This window comes from Chlorocebus sabaeus, chromosome 22, assembly GCF_047675955.1.
Source record: "Chlorocebus sabaeus isolate Y175 chromosome 22, mChlSab1.0.hap1, whole genome shotgun sequence".
Taxonomy (NCBI): domain Eukaryota; kingdom Metazoa; phylum Chordata; class Mammalia; order Primates; family Cercopithecidae; genus Chlorocebus; species Chlorocebus sabaeus.
In genome coordinates this window covers 53643485-53668716 of record NC_132925.1, presented here as the reverse complement: position 1 = coordinate 53668716, position 25232 = coordinate 53643485, and the positions used below count along the sequence as shown (strand labels likewise).

The following is a 25232-nucleotide window of genomic DNA, read 5'->3' as shown; positions in this document are numbered from 1 at the left end:
GGGAAATGCTGAACTACTACAAGGATTCTTTGGTAATGAAGACAGGGGTTCTAGGTGTGCATGAGGGCAGGTGATGCTGGCTGCCTCCACTGACAGACCCCAAGATCTCAGGGGTGTATTCCTCCCTCACCTGGAGTCTGGAGGAAAGAGAAACTGCTTCATCTTGCAGCCTTGCTGTGTCACCTGCACCATGCAGTCTCCCGGGTTGCTGCCTCACCAGGGAAGAGAAACTGGAGGAGGCTAGCTTTTAACTGCCATGGTCTGGGAGTTACACGTGGCTCTTCCACTCACAGGCTGTTGGCCAGAACCTGAGACACGGTGTCACCTACCTGAGACACGGTGTCACCTACTGCACAGGGGCTGGGAAGCAGAGGGGACCACGGGGACATTTGGGGAGTGAAAATGCTGTGCACTGCAAGGATCAGTACAGAGGTTAGAAACTTGCAGCCAAATCCAACTCACTTCTGTGTTTACTTTAAAAAGGCGGGGAGGGGAAGAATTCGTTGACAACATTTAAAAATCAGGATATTTCATGTGGAAAAAAGAAATCTGATTCTGGCATCCCTTGGAAAGTAAGATTTGGCAACCCTGGACTTGCCTGCCCACACAGCGGCATCTGTTTGAATTGAGCAGCTGCCACCTCCTTCCAGGGAGCTCTGGTTGGCCACAGTCCCCACCATTCCCTATCGCCCCCAATCCTGTGGCTGAGTGTTGATGCCAATGGTTTCCTCATTTTGCTATTCATTTTTTTCTTACAAAAAAGGGGGAAATGAAGCATCTCTTATGCCTGGGTTGCACTGACCACATTCCTCCTTGCCTGCCTCCTTCCCATAGGCCATTGCTCATAAACTCTAAGTTCTTGGCTGGGGCTGCTGCTGGAGATAAAACCTCCAGGGAAACAGGAACTTAACAATTCTGGGCCCTTTTCCAAAAGATGTTCCCCTCAGCTCCCACAGTGGTGGGTAGGATGAAGAAGAAACTGCTAGAATGTTTGAGGTGGGTGGATCTGCAGGAAGGAAGCCAAGGTGCTCCGTGCTACGGGCTATCTGGAAGCTGAGGGTGCACTTAAAACAGTCACACAGATGCAGAGGGACCGCTGAAAGTAGAGCAGAGATTCTCATGTCCCTGCAGCCAAAGTGATTTTGCTTATATTTGCTTTTTGTAGTTTGTATCATGAAGAAAATAGGATTTTTCTTTTTCCAACTATAAAACTGTGTCATTATTGATCTACTTCTTCAGACTCCTCACACAGTCTCTCATCATCTTCCTTGCTGCCTCTTCCAGGAAAAAAGCTGGAGGGTATAAGAGCAAGGATTCAAACCCCAGGTCTGTCACTCTCTAGTCGTGACCTTGGGCATGTCGCTCAACTTCTCTGAGCCTCAGTTTCCTCTTCTGTAAGATGTGATTGATAAGTGAGCTTACCACCACATGGGGTGGTTGTGAGGATGAAATGCAAGGAGAGTTGAGTATGGCCCATGCTCAACAGAGAGAGTAACTAATAGTAAATGCTGACTAAGTGGCAATCTTTAAAAATCTCATTATAAAGATAATTCAAGTCGTTGTTTCTGAGTATTTACTATATACTTAGCATTATTCAGCAGGTTTCTAAAGATGAATAAAACACAGCCTCTACCCTACCCAGACAATATATGAAAGTGCTTCATGAACCGTGAAGAGAAGGGAGGAGGTATCATGGTTGGTATTATTACTAATTCTGCTATGGTTACCACCTCTTGGGAATTGACACAGAGACCTGTGGGGCTTGGCGGGGTGGCGGCTGTGCGTGGGTACAGGAAAGGTTGCCTGCACGAGGCTTGTGTATGGACATGGTTGGGCTGTTCCAGGACCTCGTATGGCCTTGAGCTGCAGGCCCCAGACTGTGGGCTACAGCAGTGCAGTTTCGCTTAGCCAGCAGGAGAAGACTCAGTCCCATAGTGGGGCCCTTCGCTGCTGACTGGGCAATTCAGTCTGAGCGCTGGAGAATTCTAATGCAAAGAACTGAGTTCGAGGAAGGGCCGACAGCTATGATCTCAGAGATTTCACAAGAGGTTTATGGGGAAGGCAAGGGAGTGAACACTTATCCACTGCTTTCCGCTCCCTGGCATCTTGCAAGAGCTACAGATCCTCACAGCCTGGTGAGCTGCTGCCTCTACCTTACCAGTGGAGAACCTGGGGCTAAGGGGGGGTGGGCAGCCTGGCCATCGTTGCATGGTGACCCTGCCTCAACACTGACCCCAGGCTACTCCCTCCTTGCCTCCCCCTGGACTCTCAATTAAGATGTAGAACATTGTGTTGTTTTGAGTGGTGTCCTTTCACACATCTTCCCTGAACCTCGTTTTTGTCATCTCTGGTAGGAGTGGTAGTGATGGCAGTATGATAATTATCAGTAGTAATGGTTAATATTTATGAGTGCTTCCTTTGTGCTTCTCATGCCTGCTCCATTTAGGCTTTGAACAGCCCCATGAGATGGGGGCTGTCGTTATCCCCATTTTACAGATGAGGAAACTGAGGCATGGAGGGATCAATAATTTGCTCAAGGACCCTCTGGTAGGAAGCAGAAGACTCGGATTAACTTCCAGCGTTGGGGACCATGCAGTGCGTGTCCTGGATATACTGTCATACCTGTCATCTGTGATGTGGGGACTATGGTGATTTTCTTATGGACTGGTTATGAAGAGGTATTTAATGAGATAGCACATAGTAGGTGCTCAATGATTATTGGCTGCAGCTCTTTCTAAATGGTGCTCTTAAGAGAAATGCTGAAACCAGATGAACCAAGTAAGTATTTTCCTGAAGACTGGGTTTCTCCTCCAGGTGTCCTGTGCCCAAGGCCAGCATTAGTATCCTGGATGAGATGCAGTTTGCTGGAGCTGTAAGAATCCTTAGAAATGGTTTGGTTCACCTCTGCCCTTATTTTATGGATGAAGAAACTGAGGCTCAGAGAGTGGAAGGGCTTGCCTGAGGTCACATAGTGAATAAGTGTCAGGCCAGGAGTGAGAGCCTGGTCCCCAGTTTCTCAGCTTGTTATGAATGATGAGGTTCCGTGGGGGCACATCTGGCAGTTTAGAGAAACCCCGAGTCCGTGAATTGATAGGTAGGCTTTTCGGGGGAGAATCTGGCACTTTTGTTCCTGTTTACGACTTGCTTCACTTTGGAGACGAGCCCAGCACCCAAAGGTTTTTTTGTGTTCTGTACAAAAACAGCTAAAAATAAAACATGGGGTCATTTGAAACTTCCCAAGTGGGCAGAGGTCACCCCTGCCCCTGGCCTGTGGGACCCTAGCCAGATCCTTTTTCACGAGGCTGTTCAAATAGGAAGAAACCCATCTCCCAGCTATTGTCCAGCTGCGACTAGCTTTGTGTTCCCTCTTCATCTCTTCCCTGAAGTTCCAGCTTGCTGCCCGTAGTCAAGCCTCAGCACAAATTTCCATTTATAATAAATGTTGGTTAATTCAAGAAAAAGTCCCCAGACCCCTCCTATCTCCAAGGGATATTAAAACAATATCCCCAACTTTAAGTCAATTCAGTGAGCATTTCACCTGCTCAGGGAGGCAGACAGTGTAGACCTGGCCTTTCAGCAGGTGGTTCTATAAGTGAGGATTTGGGATCAGGTCATGAATAAGTTGATCCCAAATGGGGCTATAACAACACCAGAGGTGAAGTCCTAGAAGCACTGGCATTAGTGTCTCCCTGCCAGGACAACATCCACACATGTTCTTCTCCACGAACCCCCTTGGGCACCTCCCAGTATGCCTCACAATCTTTTGACGTTAGGCATATGGGATTTCCCCCAACCTCGGGGTCCGATGAGCAATCTGTTCGCTCAGAAGCAGTTTTTTTAGTTCTTGCTCTAGACACTACTGGAAATTTCAGAAATCTCCTATTAAAAAAAAGCCTTTCTCAATTGTGTATTAAGTCCTGCGTAAACATAGGATTCTAAAGTGCTTGCTTTCTTCAGGAGAAAACTTCCAGACTGTATCTTCTGGATGATGCAAAGTTTCACTTTGGATAATTGGAGTGGGGATAATTGAAATTAAGTGACCAGAAAGTGGAGACGTCTTTGTGATTTTCCTATGTCTTTGTTTTTTTTATCAACTGAATCCATCTTGCCCATCCCTGTCACCAGCTCCTTTTCCTGGACTCCTGGGTCTGAAACCACTCAGGCATGTTGGATACCTCTCATCCAATTATTGACCAAGTCTATTTTTGTTTAAAAAGAAAAACACCAAAAACATCCTGTCCTCTCCATTTTTGTTTCCCACCCACATATTCAAGAAACATTGAACCTTCAGTAGTTCCCTAGTACCTCCAGAATGAAAATTGCCCTTCGAATTTCCCATTTGCACAAACATTGCAGACATGCAGAATGATAACAACTGAAATGCTTTATATTCTATGAAACTACAATTTCACATAAATTCAGAATTGTAAATTCTATCTTAGGCCAAAGCATGCACAGCAATATTAATGTTTTGTGGTATTTTTCTAGTATCTCTGTGCATATTTGTTGAAGCCAAAAAAAAAAAAAAAAAAGAAAAGAAAAGAAAAGAAAAAAAACCCTTTTCATTACTGTGTGTCCTTCTCTTGTGGTTTTGGTAAGCTTTAATCTAATCCAGGGATTGGCCAACTATGGTTTTAGGGCCAAATCCAGTCTGCTGCCTGCTTTTGTAAATAAAGTTTTAATGGAACACAGCCACATCCATTCACCCACATATTATCCCTGGATGTTTTTGTGTTTCTACGGAGGCAGCGTGGAGTAATTGCCGTAGTGTGGCCCATAAAACCTAATATATCTGTGACCCGGCCCTTTATAGAAAAAATTTATGGACTGATGGTCTAATTTATTAAAATAATTTATGCAAACAAATTCTCACTTAACAAGAAGCTAATATGTAAATTGCTATCACCCAAAGTGTGAGCTATTTCAAATATTAAAAAGCAACATGATGGTTTTCAGTGGAGAGCTTTTCTAAAGGATCCTTAAAAATTTCACTCCAGCCTTCCAGCCCCAAATGGGATATTTCCCATGTCCACATGTTCACTTGCTAGAGAGGTTGCTCATTCACTCGCTTATTCATTCACTCACCCAGCAAGTGTTTACTGTGTACCTGCTACACCAGGCACCAGGCTGGGGATTCTTTTCAATGGCCAGTGAACCAGACCATGGGGCTTACCATGGGGTAGAGAGATGAAGATAACCCAGCAACATAAGTACAGTGAGAGGGAGCATGGGGCTGGGAGAGGGAAGCATGAGGGCAGGTGTCCTCCTCAGAGAGGTCAGGGATGGCCTCTGTCTGTGATGAGAAGGATGGGACGGGGCCAGTGAGTGGCACATGTGAAGTCTCAAGTGGGAAGGACTTGGTGAACTTGTGAGGCAAAGCAAAGTCAGTGATTGAGAAAGATGGTGGCATGAGATCAGAAGGGAAGCGGTGGGGGTCAGGCATTGTTGAATTTTTTCTAAGTGCATTGGAGAACCACTGCAGGTTTTCCAGCAGGGATAACACAGTCTCTTTTCATCCCTGCAAGCTGGCTCTGGCTGCTTGTCGTGAATGGACTGGTGGGGAGTGGTGGGGCTGTGGCAGGGTGTGGCCCTGTTAGCATAGGACCAGGGAGGAGGTGGCAGGAGAATGGAGAGAGGTGGTCAGATCAGAGACACCTCTCGGGGTTTCACCCTTGTTCTTCAGGGCCTGGTTCCATATAAGATTTTGAGACCTTTCTGTCCTTTGCCTTTTGAACAGGCACGGCTGACCCGACCTTTGGCCCGGACACTGCCCTCTGCAGACAGCCACCTCCACCTAGCAGACAGTCGAGTGTCCCTCAACTCTGCCCCTATACCCTCCCCAGCTGGCTTCTGTTCCTTGCTCTCCCTACTGCCTGGTTCCTTCTTCTGTCCTTCTCTTGGTGGATGATTTATGGATTTTTCCCCCTCATTTCCTGGTCTCCAAGAGCAGTGGCTGGGAGGGGAGGGTACTGCAGAAACAATTCTGGTCCCTTCCCCGCCTCCTCCTATTGCCACTTTAAAGGAAGCTGCAGGATTAACTGGGATTTTAAGAAGAATCATGCCTTTTCACTGCTTTGGGGCTCTGTTTTTATTCTTTTCAAAGCTCTAGGACACCAAGGCAAGGAAAACACACACACACACACACACACACACACACAGACACACTCACACAGAAACAGCTGCAAAGAGCCTTGAATTGATTTTTTTCTTTCCCTTCCTTCATTCACCCACAAGTAGAGGAACTGGAGGTGGCACAGGACTCTTAAGCAGATCGTGTCGTCTGGAGGATGGTCATTGCAAGGCCGAGCCCTGAGTGGCGCCTTCTTCCCTCCAGGCCCTGCTCCAAAGCCTTAACTCATTCAGTGCTCACAACAACCCTATGCAGAAGGTGTGAGGATCGTCCCCATTTCACAGACGAGAAAACAAAGGTGCATGGTGTGTAAGCCTTAAGATCACAATGGGGGGATGCTGTCAGAGCCCATCATGGCTTACCATGGGGTGAGCCAGCAGGTCTTGAATCTGCAGATGGAGGCATTTCTCAGAGGGGCTGCAGGAGGCTCCTCCCCTCCCCCACTGCCACCAAGGTGGGCTGGAGCACCAGCGGGGAGAGCCATCAGGAGCTCCACATAGAAAATTTATTCTACAGGAGCACCCTATTAAGTGTCTAATGGCTCAATGAGGCATAAAGCATGAGTAGAGGGGGGCTGGGGAAATAAAAGGAAGGGATGTGTGAAAGAGCAGAGGACAGGCCCAGGAAAGGAACTGGGCAGCGCTGTCTTTGGGCCCTCAAGTGGCCTTTGTTGCAGTCTCAAGCGAGAGGAGAGCTGCCTTGGTGGCAGGACTCTCCCAGGGGCCGGGACTGATGTCTGCATTCAGAGAGGAAACTAGAGCGTTCATGAGATGCATGCAGAACGCCTGGGCGGCCAAACAGGAGAGCCCCTGCGACGGGGCCCTGAACCCAAGGACACCGAAGCTGCCATACCGTTGGGAGCACTTCTCACACCACTGTGGTTTAGGGAGAGCGGTAGATTGTGACATTAAGTCAAAAGAGTTCAGCATCTTGATTCAGCCCTTTCTCTGGCCTTGAATGACAGGGCTTCACCTTTAGCAGGAACCCTGGCAGCAAGGAAGCTTGGAAAGGAGGGAAGTTTTGCGACTTGGTAATACTGTCTTTATTAAAGCACAAAGGCCCCCCAAAGTCCCAGTGATTGCTGGGTGGGAGGGGGTCCTGTGGCTGGCGGCCTGGAGAAGGCCAGAAGTCCCAGTGGCAGGGGCAGGCAGTGGTGCTGCAGTTAACCCTTACCGAGCCCCTCCTGGTACCTGGTGCCTGTGCAGTCCTGTCCCTGTGCACATGGGTCTCCCTGGGAAACAGGAAGCCACCCTCCTGTTTGGCAGGCACCAAATATTCAAAGTGGCTTTGCTCTCAGTGCAGGATGAGGCACAGAGCTTTGGAAAACTAAGCCAGAAACGAGTGGGGAATTTGTTTTGTGTTTACTGAATATTAGCTCTGTGCTAGGTGCTATGGAGAATGGTAAAAGAATGATTAGCTCTCAAGAATTGGGGAAATAAGAGAAGATGAGGCACAGATGGTAGGGGGAGTGGAACGAGCAGGAGCTGGGAGTCGGGAGCCCTGCCCCACCACTTGCCAACTGTGTGAGTTAGTGTGGGCCAACCAGGGCTGTTTCACCTCTCTGGGCCTCAGTTTCCCCTTCTGTCAGGGTTAAAGCATGACGCATGCAGTGACAGTGGAGTGTTGTTACTTGTGAAAGAATGAGCCCAGGCTGGGATGATTGAGTCAGGTGAGCCTGGCAGCCAAGGTAGGCTGCAGTGAAGAAAGATACCCTGGGGCCAGCATGTCTGGGCAGCTCCAGGCAGGGGGACCTGTGAGCCGCCTTGGACAGATGTGGCAGGAACAGTGATGAGCTAAAGCTCAAAGGGGCATTTGAGGTAGCAGGGAGAGAGAACACGAGCCTGAGACTGGATGGCTAAGCCGCAGCTGGCATATTGCAAGGGCACCCCCACTTGCTGTTGCCTGCGGGCAATGACCCACTCGCCCCAGTGCAGTCAGGATTGATGTGGAGCTGGGTCCCCCTCCAGAGCACCTGCCAAGGCCACCCCTCCCCTCCATCCCTCTTACCACCCGTGTCAGTTGGCATCCAACCAGAGAAGCAGAACCAGTAGGAGATATAGAGGAAGAGCTCGAGTGGAGGAATTAGTAACTGTGGGGGCAGGCCATCGGGGGGGGTGTAGGCTGGGACTCTCCACGCAACTGAAGCTGCTGTTCACAGGCAGAACTTCTTCCTCATTGGGGAAGTCTCCGCTCTGCTCTGTAGGCCTTTCCTCTGAGTGACTGAGCCTACCCCGGTTATCCCACATAACCTCCTGGATGTAAAGTTACCTGACCGTGGATGTGAATCACATCTATGAAATATCTTCACGGCAACACCTTGATTCATGTTGGATGGATGACTGGGAACCATAGCCTTAGCCACCTTGCACATGGCAGAGCCAGCACAGTGCCTTCATGCAGGCATGCCCTGCCTCACACCTGGATGGTAGCACCAGTGGGCCACCCTACTGTGTACCCTGCTGGGGTCCTGGTTTTCTTGTGTACCATGGCCAGACGCAGCTTCCTTCCATATGGTTTTCATTGTGTAGCTCTCCCCTCAGAACCCGGCAGTAACTCCCTGTCACCTATGGCACTGACACTGATTTTCAAAAATTGTCCAAACAATACTTTTAACAAGCTATTTCTAAGCAAAATAATAGTCTCACTCATGTCTCTATTCCCAACACTTTGGGAGGCTGAGGCAGGCAGATCACCTGAGGTTAGGAGTTCAAGACCAGCCTGGCCAACATGGCGAAACCCCGTCTCTACTAAAAATACAAAAAATTAGCCAGGCGTGATGCTGCATGCCTGTAATCCCAGCTACTCGGGAGGCTGAGGCAGGAGAACTACTTGAACCTGTGAGGCGGAGGTTGCGGTGAGCCGAGATCGCGCCACAGCACTCCAGCCTAGGCAACAAGAGCGAAACTCCATCTCAAAAAAAAAAAAAAAGAAATAAAAAGAAAGAATAGTTCCCTCCAATCCCACCACTGTACATTCTCTCGTTGTTCATGTGTTGCCCTCTAATCCTTAGCATGTGTAATCAGAGCTAACACTGCGGGAGGCTTGGCCACAGGCAGGCGTTGTGCCAAGCAGCTTGCAGCATCCTCTCCGTTAATTTTCCCAGCAGCCTCCCAGGGTCTCATGCTGTTATCCCCCTCCTGCCTTTTATAAGGCAGAGAGAGGCTGAGGAAGCCACTCGAGGTCTCAGAGACAGTAAGTAATAGAGCCAAGATGCGGATGCACATCTGTCTGATTTGAGTCCTTGCCGTAATATCACTCCTGAGCCCAGCATTCAAGGTCCTTCTCTGTTTCAGTCCAGTCTCCCTACCTCCTGTAGTGTAGACTTAGTATATTTATAACTTTTCTGTATGTTTACACACACGTTTGACCCATTATAAAATAAGCTCCCAAAGGACAGACTGCCTGGTGCTGAACCAGGTGCCTAAATAAAAAATGGTGAATAGGTGAGTAGATGGATGGGTGCGTGAGTAGATGTGTGGATGGGTGCGTAGATGGATGGGTGCGTGAGTAGATGTGTGGATGGGTGCGTAGATGGATGGGTGAACTGGTGGGTAAGTGGATGGGTGGGTGAATAGATGGATGGGTGGGTGGGTGAGTGAGTAGGCGGGTAGGTAGATACGTGGGGAATGGGGAGATGGGTAGGGGCGCAGTGAATAGCTATGTAGATGGATAGACAGAGGGCTAATCAGCAAATTCAGTCCTCTAACTTTACTAATGAGGCTGTGATATGATTGAGAACACACAAGTGACAATTAGCTAAGTAAAATATCTCCCGTTGATACAAGCACCCTGTGGAGTAGATACTAATCACCCCATTTTGCAGATGTGAAAAACTGAGGCTCTAAAGGTTAAGTAATGGGCTGAAGTCAATTTTTAGTGGCAGAACTATGATAATGAATCCAGAGCAACTTTCTGCCTCTAGAATACTGCACAGACCTAGATTCTCCATCCCTTACTTCTTCATCTCTTTTGTTTCTGCCACACCCTGCTGTCTTCTGCTCCTGCAGGAAGCCTTCCCTGACTTCTCCTACCCTCATCCTTCTCGGCCATCTCCTCACTCCTGCCATAGCTCTTAGCAGCAGCAGCATCCAGCTGAGCATCCCTAAGTTTGCCTCTTGTGTCTCTGTCAAGCTTGTGGGTCCAGGGAGATTTCTTACTCCATGAGACAAATATTTACTAAGCCTGTCCTGTGTACCATGTCCTGTGCCAGGCACTGCAGATACCAACTCTAAACAAGATTACAGGCTGGAGTGCGAGTCAGACTAGTAAACAGACAGTTACAAAATCTCCCTGTGATAAAGATAAACATGACCCTGGGGAGCCAGTGGTGTTAAGCTGAGGTATGAAATGTGGATAGTTGTTAATTTCCCAGAAGCAGGAGAAGTAGGGGATTCTAGGGAAAAGAAACCATGTGTCCAATGACCAGAAAGCTTACCTCCTTCCCTTTTCCCTCTTTCCTCTCTTCGGTTTTCCTTCCTCTTTGCCTATGTTGATTGGGAACCCATTGCATGCCAGGGACTCTAAGAGCATGTATTTTTTTATTCCTAGTGTGAGCCACATGGGATGTGCTATGAGTGGTCACTTGTTGATTGATTCCATCAGCCAGCAAGTCTGTGATGCCTGTCATGTGCTAGCACCCGTTTGATTGATTGGGGTGAAAATGCTAGCATTTCCAGGCAGTCACTCAACCAATTGCTCTTCTCCCTCACCCCTAGCGGAGGCTAAGGGAAGAGCAGAGGGAAAACTTGTCTTGGGGAAGAGGAGTGACAATCGAGCAAGGATTGATAGAAATTGTGTGTGGTTCTGAGAGTGCAGCTCTAGGTGCAAGACACTTGTCTGAAAACCAGGAGCAAATGGAGGGAGACTGCAGGTTGAGAAGGAAGCAGGGAAATGATGGGAAGAGAGAATCCCGAAAGCAGTGGAGTCAGACAGACCCAGGTCCTTCCTGCTGAGCTGAGGCACATCGTTTGCAGAGCACTGCTGGACTTTGTCCTGGGTCCTCCACTTTCATGATTTAACTTAACCTTCACAACAGACTGTCAGGCAAGTGTTGGCAAATCCACTTTACAAATGAAGATATTGAGGCCCACAGAGGTAAGTGATGTGCACAGGGTTCCACAGCTGGTGGAGGAGTCAGGATTTAAACCCAGGTCTACCAAGGTGGACCCCAAAACCGGTACTTTTCTCCCTGGTACCCACAGAGTCCTCAACAAGCATTGGCCCTCCCTCCTTGCCTTGGCAAACATTCACCCACCCACCAGGACAAGCGCTTATGATGCGCCGGGTACCTGTGGTGGGCTGGGTAATTTGAAAATGAATGGGTGGAAGAGAGCAGAGCCCATGGGCTTCACCACCTCTGGAATCAGGCAGGCCCCGGTCTGAATGGTTGCTCTGCCTCCCTGGTGACCTTGGGCACAGGCCTTCTTTTCTTCTGAGCTGTTTACTCAGCTTTACCGAGGGCACTGAGAGCCCCCCACCTCACGGGTTGTTATGAGGCTCAAGTGAGGCGATGTGTGGAAGTGCTCCCCCATGCTCATATGCAGGGAACACCCCAATGTAAGTCTCATCATTATTGCTTGTAGTTTTTACAAATCCATGCTCCAACCTCAAAGTGCTCTCGATTTAGTGGGGGAAGTAAGACTGGATTCGCTCACCTGAAGATAATCAACATGATTCTGGAGTAAGTATTATCAAATCCTGGCACAGTCTGTGTTGGTACCGAGTTTGGATAAGGAGGTTATAGTGGCCCGGGGTGGTCTGAAAAGACCTCCTGGAAGAGGTGTGATTTCAGCATCACTTTGAGCAAGGGGAGGGGCTAGAACTAGACCTCACATTGGAGGAGGGCTGTGGAAAGGTAGAGCCAAGGATGGCTATAGGGGTTGGGAAGCCATAGGCTGGGCCAGACTTCAGAGTAGAGGAAGCACAATTATCAGAGGAAGGTCCCATGGGCAGCGGGGAGCCATTGATGTTCCTGAGTAGGGGGTGTATTTTGGGAAAGTGGACGTGGCACCAACAGGCTTCACATTGTGCTCTATGCTGGGTAGCAGCTGTCTTCCTTCCTGTTTGACAACCCCTGATGTGTAATGAACTAGAACCCCCAGTGAGAACATTGGAGCAGATGATAATTCACTCGGCTGAAGCCAGACAAGAGCCTTATCCTGAATCACAATTAAGTTGTGTCATAATTGTGATCGGCTCAGTGTATTGATCATAATAGTACCAACACCCAGGAAACAAATGCATACTTTATGCCAGCCTTGGTGCCAGGGCTTTTACAAGCCACTCACACACCCTGCACCCCTTGTTTATGACAAGGATTTTGTAACATGGCTTTTGTCACCCTGAAATGCAACTCATAAATAATCTGCACAGATACGTTCAAGAAAATTGATATGATGCCCTAGCTATATTATAAAGGAAAAGCAAAAAGAGAGCAAATTATAAATAAAACAGCATGTATTTCAATATGTAAATGCTCGAGCACACAAGAAAACATAATGAGGTAGTCAGGTGCTGGCACCAGCTTGTAAGAAATACATATGGATGTGAGACAAGAGAGCCGATGCACCACTGAATATTGTCCATACTTTTTCTCCATGTTTTACATCTTTAAATAAGAACTAGTCACATATGGTATTATAGAATCACCATGAATGCAATAGCTGAAATAGTGACTAATACAATGGTGGTTGTGTCCATCACTCACATTCCATGGACAGTGCAGCCATTAGTGACATGATTTTCTGAAATGATGAACAATGCTTAGTAAAGTACTGAGTTAAAGAGACAGCCTTTCCTCACTTTACATGGTAATTGCATTTCTGGAAAATTCAGTCTATATTAAAATGAGGTTAAAAAAAACTTTGAGGATATATGTAAAACAGAGTTAGCTTCTCACTCGAATAATTATAAACAGCTCCTCCCCACCCCACAGGAAGTGGCACATGCGGAAATCTTGAGAAGCAGGAGAGTTTTTTGCTGTGTGAGGATGGCCCCACACACTGTAGGATTCCCAGCATCTCTAGTTATTGGCCATCAAATGCATCACCTCCATCTTTATGATGACTCGAAATGCCTCTACATGTCTCCAGGTTGACCCTTAGAGGATGTACTGCTCTTGTTGTGACCACTAACTTACGTTATGTCGTTTAATCTTCACAATAATTCTTTGAAGTAGTTATTTTTGTTTCCACTTTGTAGGTGGGCACACTGAGACTTAGCGAGGTACAGTAACCTGCTCAAGGTCACAGAGCTGGGACTGGAACCCACTCTGTGTCTCTATCTCACTATGGCATTTAATACTGTGTTATTGTTTTACAGAGCTATGTGCCTTCAAATTAATGCAACATACACTTATTAAACACCTACTGGTTTTTAGGTATTCTAGTAAGTCAAGGAGACATAAAGGCAAATATCTGAGACTTGGTCCTGTGCAGCATGTGGGATTGTCCAGAGAGAGAGAGAGAGAACATGGCTCTGGAAAGGAATGGAACAAGTTCTTTATCCCCAGAATGGGCAGCCCTTGAGGGTGCATGAAGAGAAGCAGGCTGGATTGGTAGGTAGAGATCAGCTTATGAAGGGCTTGTAGACAAGCCTGGTAAGAAATGGAGAGCAATGCAGAGGCACCAGAAGGCTTAAAGCCAGGGGATGCTATGACCAAGCTTTATAAAAAGACCACCATAAAATGTGGCATGTGGAATGAATAGGAGGGGCTGAGACCAGAACACATGCCATTTAGTAGTTTGGGTAGGAGATAGTGACAACTTTGAGGTGGAGAGAAGAGGAAAGATTTGTGAAATACACAAGAGTATGAGTCAGCCCTCTGTGACCCAATGTAGAGGGTAAAGGAGACACAGCAACCCCAGATGAAGCCTGGCTTTCTGGCTTGAGTGCCCAGTGCTCAGTGGTGCTGGTAGGTGAAATGGAGAAATACGGTAGCAGGCAGAGTTTTGGCTGGAGTTGAGGGAGACCACTCTTTGGGGACCCATTAAGTCTGCAATGTCTGTGACTCTGCAGGTAGAGATGTTTGGGTAGCAGACAGGTATGTCTGAGCTCAGGTGGAGTGGAATCGTTAGCATATATGTTAGGATTTCTTTACCTGGAGTCTGTGGATGTTTCAACATGTCCATGAACCCCTTGGAATTGTATAAAAATTCTGAGATTGTGTGAAATGTACATTTTTCTAGGGTGAGGGTCTGTAGATACCATCGTATTTTTGAAGGGACCTGTGTCTTCCCAAAATGAGAAACCTCTAATATGCCATATTTTGTCTAATCTAAGTTACATCATTATTTTATGTACCAGAAGGTACATAATGCTTTCAATTAAGAACATTTACCAGAAGTAAAAACACTCCCAATTAATCTACTATCCATTGCTTTAACATTATTCCTGTGTGATACATGGAATAGTCATACCAGACTCTCTTTTGTTGCTTTGACATTTCTTCCAAAGGAATTGGCAGATTCTTCTTCTCAGGTGTGTTTTCTGGGGTATTTTTTGGCAATCAGTTTGTGTGTATTGTAGTAACAGAATGTAACATAGCTTCATTTACTTGGGGATATGTTCTTTTCTTGGATCCACAAAATAATTCATTGTTTCTTTGCAAGAAAATATGGAAGTGTGATCATTTCACAAATGATTTCTATTTTCTTTACAGTATCAAAATTTATCCCTGTTTCTGTGCCTTGCTGCAGAGACATAGTGTAATCTTTTTAAAAGACATTCTAAATCTCACACAGTAATTGACTAAATTAATTTAAAATATTTTATCCAACAAAGCCCTTAGCTCAGCTATAGTGATGACAATAGGAACAGCTATGTCCTTGGTCCCTTCCATTCTGGCAGTGGAAACTACATTGCAGCTGCCACTTGGGAGCCATCCTGATTTCAGAGATAATAAGGTGAACCATTTTTAAAACATTTATCTTAGAATTGATGGAATTGAAACTCTGGGAACAAGTGGGATAGCCAGGAAGAGAATGCAAGAGAGAAGAGCACAAGAGGGGAGAAGATGGGACTTGGGGAGCACCAACATGTAAGGGGCTGAGAGGAAGAGGAAGTTGAAGGGTTCCCTGAGAAGAAGGGAAAATCCAGGCTAATGAGGCTTCAAGGCGGGAGAAGGAGGGCAAGGGTTGTAAGACGTGTGCTGGGCTGGGCACGTCCATTGAAACTGGCCATAGTGGGTAACAGCACCTTCCATGGAGTGCTGGAACTTCTGGGAAGTGGAGTCAGACTATGCATTCCTCCCTGTCAAAAGGTTTATCCTTGAAGAGTGGGAAGCAGGGAGGCTGAAATCAAAGAAGACACATGGAGGTTGTAGCTTGGATGACACCATTATCTAAAAGGGGGACACAGAAGGAGGAACAGATTTGGGGGAGACGGTGATAATTTTGGTGTTGAGTATCCACATGCTCAACTTTGTAGGTCTTCATAGGAATTGTAGGTCTTCATAGGAAATCCAGGTAGACATATACATAAGAGAGTTGAAAATATGTGTCTTAAATTCAAGAGATACCACTGCATGAGGAGGATTAAACAGCATCAGTACATTGGTGGCTCCTAAACCCAGAGGAATAGGAAAGAAAACCCAGGAGAGTGGAGAATACGATCTGGGTGAGGCCCCACTTCTGGGAAACAGTTTGGAAATCTGTAGAGAGCAGCTTCCTTTGAGAGCTACCTGTGAGGCAAGACTTGCTCCTGTGCCTAGCACAGTAGCTGGCAGATAACAGATGCTAATTGAAGTTGATTGATTGATTGGTTATTTGATTAATTGATTGAAAGAATGCATGAAGAGGCCGGGCACAGTGGCTTAAACCTGTAATCTCAACATTTTGGGAGGCCAAGGTGGGAGGTTTGCTTGAGCCCAGGAGTTCAAGACCAGTCTGGGCAACATAGTGAGACCCCATGTCTACAAATAATTTAAAAAATTAGCTGGGCATGGTGGTGAACACCTGTAGTCCTAGCTACTTTGGAGGCTGAGGTGGGAGGATCACTTGAGCCCAGTAAGTCAAGGCTTCAGCAAGCAGTGACTGCACCACTGCACTCTAGCCTGGGCGATAAAGTGAGACTCTGTCTCAAAAATAAAAACAAATAAAAAAAGCACGAAGTAATGAATCTGTGAAAGAGACTTAAGAAAATCATGGAGAAAGGACGCAGAAAACTAGAAAAGTCCAATGAAGGAAAGTTTTAAAGCTGCAAAGATAGGAGACGAGCAAGCATGAAGAAGTCATTAGGTTGGACGATTGTAATAGTCCCTGGGGGGCCCTGGTGTCCTGTGGGATGGCTGCCAAGTAGAGAAGTGAAAGAAAGAGGATAGACTGTCTCCAAGTGAGGTGAGAACAAGAGGTGAGCATTGATTCTTCTTCCAAGAAGTGAAGCAGTTTTGAAAGGAGCATGTTGCAACCAGCATGGGTGAGCTGGGAGGGATCCATGTTGCTCAGGATCCCTGAGTAAGGACCCAGGAGAACCCAGAGTCCTTGGTCAATTGGATGGATGGGAGGAGAGTCTGCCTTTCAGAACAGGGGATGCTTGTAGGAACGAGGCAGCACCTTGCTCTTTCTGGCTCCAAATGCGGCCCCTGAATATCGGATCCCTCCTCTCTACAACTCCATCGCAAGTGTTTTTAAGGGAGTGAGAGGACATGGGGTGGTGCTTGTCGTCTGTCAGTGTCCCGCCACTGGTACATCCTTGCCTGGGGAACGTGTGCTTTCATGGTGACCTTGGTCGCCACGGTGACACCAGCCTTCTAGTCTAAGAGAGATGGACGGGATTTAAATCATTATTAGCCAAGGTTCCTCGTATGTTTTCCAGGCAGTAAATAATAGCTTCTAATACCAGTGTAAGCTTGGCTGGGCACTGTGTGGAATGTTTATGTTGCTTGGGCTTGTTTTCATTTTGGGTTTGTTTTCTTTTCGTGGTCTTTATGGTAAAGCTATGTAAAAATCAATAGCACTGACTCCCTAGCTAACCTTAATTCACCATGAAATAGGCTTAAACACTAGACTGCCTCGTCCAGTGAATTTTAGATATCCTGTGGACAGGGATTTAAATTGGGCTCAGCCTTCTTAATGAGCATGGTTGCTATTTAAGTATCTTGTCACCGTTGCATACAGGGCTCGTGTCTTTCCTTGGAGGTGATTTTTTCCAGCTTGAAGAACTCTGCCTGCTTTGTGTCCTGGGTTCTTCTTGCTTTAAGGACTTTCTTCATGTAGCACATTCCAGATCAGGACTCTGCAGCAATGGGAACATGCTCTTCCCCCTTCAGAGTTCAGCTCCAGGTGGAGCTCTCTGGCGCACCACTGCCACCCGAGCTGCTCACACCACTGTGCATGTGCCTGAGGCCCTCTGCTGTCATCCTGTGAACTGTCAGTCATATACATCTGTGCTAGGGTTAGCTCACACACCCTTGAGGGCAGGGACCCAGGTCATTCATCAGCATGCTCTCAGAATCCAGCACAGGGCCTGGCACACTGTGGGCTCCGTGGATGGATATGAATGGAATTCAACTGCGAGTGTTTTACTCTCAGATGGAGAGGCTGAAATGCGAACATGGACTGTTCACACCAGAGCCTATTGCAGACATATGGGGTTATGTCCTGTTATGTTCTGTTTGTTCTTACCATGTTATTGAGGTCTGAATTTATTCATTCATCAACTATTTACAGTCTATGTAGGTCTTCTCAGGAAGTGTTTCAGAGCCTGTAGAGATGAAAAAAGCCCTTGCCTTTGAGTAGATACCAAGTAAAGAGAGAGCCAGATCTGTGAACAGCTGCCCGTGTTACAAGGCAGAATGAAATAAGGGCTAAGTAGAAGGAGGAAGGAGAGCTACTGTCTCCTGAGGGCTGATGTGTCAGGTCACTGTACCTGGTGCTGTGTAGATATGGGCTCATTTAATCCTCACACCTACCAAAAGAGGTGGGAACTATGGTCTGTGATTCACAGATTAAGAGCCTGAGGCTTAAAGGGATTGAATTCATCTGCTTCATTGCTCTCCCCACTTTACAGAAGAGAATATCAAGACCTAGAAAGATAATAGCTTGCCAAAAGTCAGCCACATCCATACAGAGTGCCAGAGGCTGGATGTGAACTTTGATTTTCTGAAGCCAAGATGGCTCCCCATATCTGTATGCCACATTGCTCAGTGTGTTGTAGGCTGTGACAGGAGTGTTTTGTTCTGCCTGGATGGCCTCTTACTGAGTCCTGGAAGACATGGTCATTGAACTGGTCTCGAAGGTCAGCAAGATTTTCATAGGTGCTCACCTCCACTGTCCCACTCAGGTGAAGGGTGACACAAAAGCAAAGGTTTGCAGGCAGGGATGTGCAGGGTTTGTTCAGGGGACACAGGAGGACATGGTGTGAGATGAACATAGTTGGCTCATAGGGGAACTTGAACTCCCAAGGGGTCCATTCAGGGCTTCAGAGCTGAGTGGCTCTGAGTTTGAATCCTGCCTTTATCTAGCTTTGCAACCACAGGTCAAATGCTCAACTTCTGGGTGCTTCAGTGTTCATCTCTGTGAAATGGGAATGATATTTTCTGTCTTCTAGAATTGGGTAATGTAAGAATAAGGCACATCAAGCAAACGATAAATGTCAGTCCTATTATTATTAGCTGTCTTCTGATCTTCCATTTCTCCCAAGTGAAGCATTTTTTCCTCTTGAGCCCTCTGTGTCCAACTAAGATGTCTCTCATTACCAAATAAGAGAGTCTTGGACTCTCAAGGCTGGAATGAGCCATGGCTGTAGGTGATCTTTATGTTCCCAGCCATCGGTGAGAAGAAAGAGTGGCACTATTCCCTAAGCTCCTAGCTGTTTGGTTTCTTACCCCAGCCCCGATGATGCCTGACAGGAAAATGCCCCTCCCTTGTGACCTCTCAGGGTTGGGAGGGGCGTTTTCCTGTCAGTATCTGAGAAGTCTCAGCCACTTTCCCCTCACAACTGTGCATGAGCCCCCAGCAACCATGTGCCACTCAATGTAGAGCCCCCAAGCTCCTTCCTCACCAGGTTCCTGGTGCATCCGAAAGGTTGGAGATGTTCACTGACCTTGGCTACTCCTGAAAGCCTAGCATCCTTCTTTACAGGGCAGGCTTCCTCCCTGTTGTGTGTATCTGTGATGGTGCAGTTGGGTCCCCTGCTTCCCTTCAACTCAGCTTTGAGTGCCTTCTATCATTTTAAATTGGAGTATGATCTTATTTGGTTTCATCCAGATATAATTTTTTCCCTTCCTTCTAGGCACTCTCTGCACCCTGGCCCATCAGCTGCCACAGTTAGGACTTCAGAGAGGATTCTCATCTGTAGTGGCCACTCTGGCTGATTCCCTCTGTCCTTCATTCGAGTCTGGCTGCTGCAGCTCCTCCAAACAGCTGTGTATGCTTCTCCTCTGTCCTGAGGTCTTTCTTGTCTCTGGGTTCTATTCACTCAGATTTTGCCAGCCAATGGATTATCACCTCTTAACACCAGCCTTCCACTGCCACCCCTATCTATCAGGGAGAAGATCCATAAGGATTGTCAAGGGCCATTTCCCAGTGCCCTTCACTGCTGAGACAGAGCTCATTCCTGCCTCTTTGTCTGTAGTCTTGAACCCCCAGATATGTTGTTCTCTGCCAGCCAAGGCCACTCGCTCACTGGGTTGGACAGACATTGCTTATTGCACAGTGATGGTGAGTGAAGGCAGCCACAAGCTTTCTAATTATTGAGCAGTCTTCATGTCAGATGCTTTGCAGAGTGATCTCTAACCAATCCTCACGACATCATTTGAAATAGGCATTATCCTCATTTCACACAGAAGGAAGATGGAAGCTTAGGAAGGTCTCGTGGACCGCCAAGCCCATGCTTGTGCTTGGTGATGAGGCCCATGCCAAATCTGGCCATCCCATCAGGCCCGTTTTAAACTGTGGCAGAGAAAGATAAAACTGTGGTGGTCGGGCACGGTGGTTCACACCTGTAATCCCAGCACTTTGGGAGGCTGAGGTGGGAAGATCACAAGGTCAGGAGATCAAGACCATCCTAGCTAACACGGTGAAACCCCGTCTCTACTAACAATACAAAAAATTAGCTGGGCGTGGTAGCAAGCACCTGTAGTCCCAGCTACTCGGGAGGCTAAGGCAGGAAATCGCTTGAACCCAGGAGATGGAGGCTGCAGTGAGCCGAGATCTCACCATTGCTCTCCAGCCTGGTGACAGAGTGAGACTCTGTCTCAAAAACAACAACAACAACAACAACAACAGCAGCAACAACAACAAAACTGTGGCTTCCCAAGACACGGTGATATCTTTGGCAAAGCTGTTCTAACTGTTCTTTACACAGACAAAACTTTCTGAAGACTTCCTGTTTCCATTTATTGCTGTTCCTGGTTGACTCCAGGTATAGAAGGATGGTCACTCTTAAGGGTCCACCTTTAGCTCCTGGGTTGTCCTCAGAATCTTCTCTTCATGTCTGAGTAGAAGGAAACAGTGTGGATCATTTGGGCTAGTGCCTCCATTTGGTGAAAAACAACAAACTCAGGGCAGAAAGAGGACCCACCCAAGATCACAGAGGCAATTGGTGGTTAGATATTTAGCTTCCATCCTTATAATGGAGACCTCAGAGAACAGGAGCATAAATAGGATAGTTTATTTCTCTCTCACATAACAGCATGGGTGTGAGCTGCCTGGTTTCAGGGACCCAGACTCCTTCTGTTCTGTTGCTTTGCTTTCCTTAGGGTGTTACCTTCATTTACATGGCTTAAGATGGCCCAAGACTTTGTTTTCATTTCAGCCTATGGAAAGGGCAAGAAAGGAAGGATGGGATACAGCCCTTCCCTTTAAGAACATGACCTGGAAGCTGTACATGGCACCTTCATTTCTATCTTGTTGGCCAAAACATAGATGGCCATATCCATCTACAAAGGAAGCTGGGAGATGTCTTTATTCAGGGCAGCCATAGGTCCTTTCGAAAATGAGGGGTTTTGTTACTGCAGAAGAGGGAGAATAGAGTTATGGTCTTTGTGCCGTGGTGGGATGGGGACCGCCTGCTGGGCTGTTCCCAGCTCCAGTCCTGCCTCTCAATACCTTTCTTCTCTTCCTCCTCAACCCAGCCCAGCGATAGTGCCCTGAAATGTGGATCCCACATGGGTCAGTGTTTAGTTAGATTATTTTAGGCCCCACACACGGGCTAATTTTCACAGCTAATGATACACCACTTACACTTGTACAAAAAATTATAACTTTAGCTCTTCATGGAAATACCACTGCATTGTTAAAATACCATTACCCCCTTGAAGAAATGCCACTGTTTTCTTGTGAAAACATGACTCTACCTATTTAGAATTTGGTTGCTTAAAACAGAAAGTTTTCCCCTACATTTACTATTTCTGTTAGAATGTTCTAGAACAACACCTCCAACAGTGGTAAAAATTGTGAGGAGGCCAGATGTGTCCAGGGTGGCCTGCCTTCTTTAGATATGCATTCTCTTAGCATTTTATTCCCAAAGATAAATAGTGTCTTTGTGGGAGTTATGCCAGACTGTTAGTTGACTGCTCTAGTGTTCTTTCCTGGGAATGCAGGTAGTGGTCTCTAAAAAAACGAAGGGGAGAAATATCAGTTGATATTTAAAAGAGTGGTTGTCTAGGGATTGGATGTTCAGTGCCATGCTTTCCAGCCATATGGGATGGGCAGATGCACCTGAGAGACAGAGGCGAGACTGACTGGAAGTGGACGTGGGGGAGGGGCGGAACTGCACAGTGTCCCCCTGGCTGGGAGAGTGGGCGATGGATTATGAGTTGCTGCCAAATGTCAAGCAAACTGAACACTTGAGGTTAAAGACAGCCAGAGGAGACGACAAGATGGCAGCACATGTGTGGCAGAGTGCAGCATGTGTGCTGGAGAGAGCAGACTTCTGAATACTTCCAGCTCTGTGACCTAGAGCTCCCTAGGCTTGGAGAGATTTTTGTCTGCCTAGGCTCAGAGGAATTTTTGTCTGCAAAGTGTGGAAAGCACCTACTCAAGTTGTGTGAAAATTAGTTAGAGATACTGTATGAGATATTTCTGGCACCTGGTAGGTGTTCTGTTAATAGCAGCATTTTCCAAGGCTCTGGGTAGCAGGTTCACAGAAGGTTCAACCCAAATCCGTGTCAGGACCCTGGATAGCTCCAAGGAGTCCTGGCTGTGGACTCAAGTCATTTGTGGCTGACTGAGAGAGCAGGGAAGGACCTCAGACGGCATCCCTCTGGTCCTTTCCCACAAATCCAGAAAGAGCTCTTTCCGCTGGTAGTTCACAGGATGATTTCAGTGATAATCCATGAACCCAGACTGCAGAGCATCCAATTACGAAGTGAGACAGCTCTTCCCTTTTCATGTCCCTTAAGGTGAAAGGTACGCTGAGGTGCTGGTTTATCTTTAGCACCTCTCTAGAACTTGCTTTTACTGCTTTTGAACAAAGACAGAACACAGCTCAGACTCAGAGCCTTTGGCTAGAATTTAATCACATTTTATTTTCATCACATTTATTTTTGTAGTTACTTTCCATTTGCAGTAAGAGATCATAGTTTTCTGTTTATGGTGGTAATTCACAGTTTTCTCATTATGCATATTTGTTTAATATTAAAGAATGTACTAATTAATATTAGTAAAATTAAAAAATATTAAATAAATAATACAAAGGTGATATGTGTATATGGCCAAAAAAAAATACTGGGAAGATACTATGACTGATTGAAGTTTGGATTAGTCTATCCTTGCCCCTTTGTAGATGGTAAATGCCAGCCCAGAGAGGGTATGGAACTGGCTCCAGCTGCCCAGAACATTGGATCTTCTGATTTTGTGGTCCTAGGTTCTTGCCCCACACTACTCTGCTTTTTTGGATGCCTCTTGAACAAGACTTGGCTTTCCAATTGACTCCATTATCCTGGAAAACTTAGGGTGGGGTGGCCCTTCTACAATGTTTGTGGCATTCCAAATGATCAGACAATCTCCTTGCTCTGAAATAAATGGCCGTGTCCTGGAAGTAGGGGGAAAACCACCCCACAATCCCAGTATTGGGATGTAAATGAGCAATTAGCGTCAATTAAAACAGGATACAGTATAATTACCACCAATTGTGCTAACCTTTATATTCAGAAAGCCTTGACCTGTGAAAAGGGAATTAAACAATAGTGAAAACTCTTTCTTAACCAAGGGGTGTGTTTTGGGCAGTGATGCCTCCTTTCATGGACTGAGGGTTCTGACAGATTAGACCCTCCCTTCTCCACACCCACCCTTCTGGGCCTGGGCCACTACTGGCAGTGGCCAAGAACAGCCAGGCTTGATGATACCTTGTCAGAGACCTTATTAGACCCATCACCAAATGCTGCATAATTCAGCATAATGCCTGAACCCTGCTGTGGCCTCTTGCCTCTTCCAGACAAATTCTGGGGCCTCAGACATCTTGAAAGGGACACTTTGCATCTGAGCTGCCCTGCCCTCTGTATCTGACATGGTCTGTCTTTTAAAGCCAAATCCTTTGTGATGTCCTTGTTTATAAACATGCCTCTGAAAATCCTATTCAATTTTCTGAATCCTGTTTTATGTGGACCCAGCATCACATATGGATGCAGCACAAAGCAGTGTTCCTAATGACCTGCATTGTAACCTCAGAGTTCCAGATCTCAGCCTGCTTCTTTGTTCCTCTGTCCAACAAATATGTATTGAGCACACCTTATGTGCTATACACTGTTCTGGGTGCTGAGGATACAGCAAGGAAAACAAAAGACCAAACCCTTATATTGTAGAAATCTTAAACTTACAAGGCAAGAAAAATGCTGATGGAGAGCAATTTTAGGTGCTGGGAGGATGCAGAATGACAAGGGTGATGAATGTGGGATGGGGCTCAGGGAGGACAGGAGAATTCATCCTCTCAGCAACATCTGGGCAAACAGTATGGTTTATGAGGCTAAGAGGGTGGCTTCTATAGTGAGACAGACATTCTAAATGGACCACTCTGAGCCTTGGCTTCCAGACCTTTAAGATAGAGAGGACAATGAATTCTCAACTGGAGGGCAAGGCCCTGACTTGGAGGAATCCTCTGCCTGTGGGGACTCAGACACACACAGGACGAACGTCTTGGGTGGCCAAGGAGCTGGGGATGGACTCTGTGGACAAAGAGAGACTGAGAAAATGCAAGGAGGCCTAAGAGGCCTGGCACGTTCCCCAACAGCAGGGAACCTGGTAGTCTGGGGAAGGGTGGAGACTGGCCAAGTCACACGGCAAGCCCGGGCAGAGCCAGGACTGAACCAGCATTATCCAGCTCTAAACCCAACCCTTTCATCATATCCCACAACCTTGAATGCGAGGCTGAGGTTAGACTCAGGAACAGGGAAGACACATACAGGATTATTATTTTTGTAACTGCAGCTGCAGTATGGACAGTATGGGCTGTCAGTGACCAAGAAGAAAGGTGATGAATGGCACCAGCAGTGGGGGTGAAAAGTGGGTGTAACTTCAGAATGTAGTTGGATATCTAGTTGGCAAGACTTGATCACTGATCGAATGTGGGGGAAGCTGAGAAGAGAGGTGAAGCTAACTCTGAGCACACCTGAGTGACAACCTGGAGGTTCCTGGATATACGAGGGGGCAGACAATGCCCTCTGCTTATTTCTACATCCTTGGCTAGTTCCACATCTTCCCTGCCTGACCCAGCCTCTCCCATTCCTGCTTATCTTTGGAAAACCTGCTCCAGCCCATGTTCACAGACAGGAGAAGGCTGGATCCCTTCCCAGAGACACTGGAAGCACCTTCCCAACCTGTCTGCATAGCCTCCTTTGCTTGTGTGACTCTCATTGTATGGTGTCATGATCCCAGGAGTTTCATTCCTAGATGCTCATGTGCATAAATTCCTTCCTCAAGGACAAGACCTGGGTCTTACCATTCTGTTGACCTGCAGGAGAGTCTGAGAAAGCATAAATGAAACATGGACTAGACCAAGGGTAGCAGATAGATGGGTTTCATCCCAGCTGATTACGGCGGGCTGCCTGGAGTGCTGTGTAGAGGGCTCTGAGGCTGCATCCAAGCTTAGCTGCAAAGAATGCTGTGATCTATTAGTGGTGTCTGGCAAGGCACAAGAGGGAAGAGTGGCAGTATGTGTATCACTT

At 46.9% G+C, this 25232-nt stretch overlaps 1 protein-coding gene across 1 annotated transcript in view; it reads left to right on the top strand.

Annotated features, from left to right (window-relative positions):
- Positions 1-25232, top strand: part of SLC6A11 (solute carrier family 6 member 11) — a 122988-nt gene that overhangs the window by 29036 nt on the left and 68720 nt on the right. The gene's annotated exons all lie outside the window — the stretch shown is intronic.